Source organism: Ipomoea triloba, chromosome 9 (assembly GCF_003576645.1).
Source record: "Ipomoea triloba cultivar NCNSP0323 chromosome 9, ASM357664v1".
Taxonomy (NCBI): Eukaryota; Viridiplantae; Streptophyta; class Magnoliopsida; order Solanales; family Convolvulaceae; genus Ipomoea; species Ipomoea triloba.
Window position 1 is genome coordinate 4393184 of NC_044924.1, and position 4664 is coordinate 4397847.

Consider the following 4664-nt stretch of genomic DNA (forward strand, 5'->3'; position numbering starts at 1 on the left):
AAACTGTGTTTGTGTGTTTGATTCATTTTCTGGAATGGGTGAGATGGCTATTTTGGCCGAGAACATGCGAAACAGTCATTTTGGCCATTGCGAAAAATGACATGAATTGATTTTCCTTGGTCAACGGAAAATATTTTCCGTTGAACACATTTTCTGGACATTACCAAACACCGAAAACTCAGGAAAAAAATTTCGGAGTCTATTTTCTCAACATACTGAAGCACAAAAAATCAACATCACCTTCACTGAGACTCGAACCACAAGGCGCAATCGGGCGCCACTAAACCACAAGGTGTTACCCTTATATTCTTACCTTATATTTTATCTGAGGTCTTCAGATCAATTCTCTGGAGTAAAAATTGGTTCTCTATTTTGCATTGCATTTCAATTAGAAGATCTCACAGTAGCAGCAACAACAACCCAATAAAAAAAAGCCTCTAATCACGAAAAATTGCACCAATTTTGTTTTGGTCATACTTGTGTGAGACTGTCTCACGGATCCTTATTCGTGGGACGGGTCAGGTCGATTCGAAGCAACATGCAAATGTCATATTTATATGCTCAAATATAATACTAATCAAGAATACAATTTTTGTTACTTATAAGAGAAAAAGTAATACATTTTTCATAATAAGTAATATTGACAAGTGCCCATTACTTATAAAGGCAAATATAACACTTTTGAGGAAAAATGTAATACTTTTAAATAAAAATGTAAAAGTATTGTATTTTCCCTTAAGGGTGTGTTTGGAAACCCGGAAAATGATTTCCGGAAATCATTTTCCGGGTTTCCTTTGTTTGGGAACGCATGGAAAATACGGTCAACGGAAAACAATTTCCGTTGACCAAGGAAAATCAAGCCAAATTTCTGAAAAACAACTTCCGGAATTTTTTTCGGAAGTCATTTTTCGGAACCATGGCGTAGATGCGAAAATGGACCAGGAGGTTTGGGAACATCTGGTTTCCGGTGGAAACATGTTGGGGACTAGTTTCCGCCGGTAACCGACTGAAACCAGTACAGGTTTCCGCCATAGACCAGTGCGTGTGTACTGGTCTGGTCTATGGCAGAAACCATACAGGTTTTCGCCGGAAATATGTAGATTTAGGTATTCTTTTTTTAAAAAAAAAAATTTTAATGTTATTTTAAATAAATAATATTATTTTAATATTATTATAATTTTTATATTTAAATAAAATAATTAAAATGTTTAATTATATAATTCTACTAATTTTCCTACCTATTTTCTAGAAAATGAACCAAACACTCAAAGACAGTTTTCCATAATACATCCAGGAAAAGATTCATTTTCCGAAAAATGACTCATTTTCCTGAAAACATTTTCCAGAAGTCATTTTCCTGCTTTCCAAACATACCCTAAAAGTATTACATTTACCATTATAAGTAACAAAAATTTTATTCCTGATTAGTATTACATTTGAGCACATAAGTTTGACATTTGTGCATATAAGTATTACATTTGCATCTTGACCAGACCCGACCTGTCTCACGGTGAGATGATCTCACACAAGTTTTTGCCATTTTGTTTAGGTTTAATTTTATTTTTTCATAGATTTATAGATGGCAATCTATTTTTAGTCTTTCTTTTTCTGAATATTCCTCTTTGGTCCCAATAGTATTGTAACATGATCATTTTTTGTCATCTGCCAACAAAATTGTTAAAATATGTTAAATACAATGATATTTCGATTTTGTTTGTTTGTTTTTTTTTTAAAAAAAAAAATTCAAAGTGTGTTGACCTGCTATATCTTTATTTTTGTTTTATTATGAATTACTAAAATTAAACATTAAATATGTATTCCCTACAAATTTATTGACATGTAATATCACAATCTAAAATGAAGCATCAAATAAACGGAAGTGCATAAAATCTGGCATATTAATCGATGAACATTGCTTTCAAGTAATGGACCGGAGATTAGCTTAGATTGAGATCTAAGGGAACACATAATATATAAGTTTGAATTCCAAATTAAAAAATTCATCATAATTTTAGTTTTAAAATTAGTGAATGAATTAAATTACGAAGTGTATTTCAGGTGATTAATAAATTTCTAAATGTTTATATCTTAACCTTAGGGTTGTTTGTGCCACCTTATAGTCTAGTGGTACTCGGTTTACACTCTCACATGGAGGGGAGCGGGTTCGAGTCGAGCCTCAGTAGAGATGACTATGAACATGTACTACATTGTAATGGAATCAGTAGTCCTAAAAAAAAATCAGATTGTTAACAAAATCAAATTTATAAATTTATTTTGAATTAATTGAGTTATATCCCGAACTAAGTGGAGAATTGTATAAATTTATGGGTGTAGGTGCGCACGATCAGAGTCGACGTTGGCACGTGGCAGCCGCATAGTTTGAAATCTTAACATAAATCGAAGCTTCCATGTGTCAGATTAAACGTATATAAACTATGTGGTACCAATTAACTTAAACTCACTCCAAAGAGTTATCTCTTCGTCTTTTCTTTTTTTTCCAATTTTTATATAGTCAAAATATAATAATTTTTTTGGTCCTTGCTTTTCCATTATGTAAATGATAAGAGCTATTTCAGTAATGGAAAAAAAATGTTTTTGTTTTATATCTCCAACTTTTCACCTTTTTAATTTTTTTTTTTAAATTTGAAACAAAAGAGTGTATATTTTATAGTTTATAGACCACGAATGAAAAGTCAAAGAATCATCATATTCATGATATAAAAAGTATAATTAATTTCCCAGAGATTCAAAGTAGAATTAATTTTCCAACTTTAATAACTTATTTAAATATTTTTCCTTTAAAAAACAATTCACTTTTTTTTTCCCTCCTCTATTTGATTAATGCAAACAGTATACCTAACAAACTAAGGTCAAACTTTTGAAAAAAAAAAAATCAATTAACACTATCTTAGTGTAGTTTAAACCTCAATTAACGTAGAGAATCTTTCCGTATAGTATGCAGTCTGTCACTAGCAATGACCATTGTCGGCGGATAAGTTAATTGTAATTTGCCAGTAAGAATTAATAGACAAAACACTGCAAATTAATAATCAAAGTTTGTTTTTGTTCATGCCGGCCTGCAGACATGGATGGGTGAAGAACTGTCCTTAAAGGACTGTAGATCATTTTTTCGCGGGGGGACTTTCTGAGAACTCATACTAGCTAGCTTTCCAATTCATGGTCTAATCATCAGTTTCCTGTACTAATATTTTCAAGCTTTTTTTGGAAATTAGAGTACCAATTTAGAGCGTATCTTGGTTGAGTAGCATAAATAAATAATATATAAACATAAATGTGCAGTCCAACTATCAGTTTAGATTTTTAGTTGAGATGGAACACATGCTTTAATTTGATATCAAAATAGCCCTAGACTTTTAGTTGAACTGTTATTTGGTTAAGAAAGAATCGTCAATCCTGTAAAAAGGAAGAATAATAATAGTAATAAAAGAGTGTAATCGTGAAACAAAAACGAAATGGAGAATCAAGAATGAAGGAATTGGAACAACGCAAAACAGGTCGACAGTTTTTACTGGTTTCTTTGATCTCTTTTTTGTGAAGTTTGCCAGTAGTCCACTGTACACTAGTTTAACCATTTCCTCGTTCTTTTGTCTCGTTGTCTGTCTTCGTGTTTCTTTGTGTCTTATGGTGAAGTGAGGAGAGTGAATCTCTCTCTCTATTCAGCATTTACAACCGGCCATCATCAATGGATTTTTTTCAGATGGTTAGTTGGCTGTAGTTTCTTGGCGTTTCTTACTTATTCTCCCTACCCCACGACAGCTCAAAGCATGCAACCAAACCATTTCAAATCCGATACAGAATTTATTGCTTTATATTTTGTTTTAATTTTATATCAATATATGACACTTTAGTAGGGAGTAAATATATAGAGCAAAAAAGTCGGGCAACCTTCTACCGAGTTGACTAAGACAATTGGTTTCATAATTATAACTAGTGTTTTATCCGTGTGATGCACGAACAAAATTATGTTATTATGAATTTAAATAAAATATTTTAAAAATATAAATATTTTAAAATATACAATATAATAATATAGTTATAATTCCATATATTTGGTTAAATATCTATTTTCATAGCATATAAAATGTAAATTTAAATTTTGTATAATTAATATAGTCTCTAATTAATCATGCACACATTTAGATAAATTTATATAAAATAATTGCATAATTAATTTGATTTATTCCTAAGTGTATTTCATATATATTATAATTCCAACAATATGAATAATAACTAAGAAAATTATATTTTAAAAAATGTAAATTTTAATTTTTGTATTAGTAAATTTAAATTCTAATTGGATGCATTTCCTTAATGATTGTATAATACGTCGTATATACAAATAATATTTATTAATATGTATGTAGGCAAATTCTACAATATAATTTCAGTAATATAATTGTAATATATATTGATAGATTTATAATTAAAATAATCACATTTATAATTAACAAAATTAGCATTTTAATTTTGTATGATTAATATAGTGCATAAATATAAGTATGTATTTTACTATTAAGTAAATTTCATTTCCTAATTGAATTTCGTTTTCTTTTCCATTTTTTTCTTTTTTACGGCTAACATTATTAGTATTAATTAGTGAATTGCCAAAGACCTTGTGGTTCAGTGGCATCAAAACCTTCCCT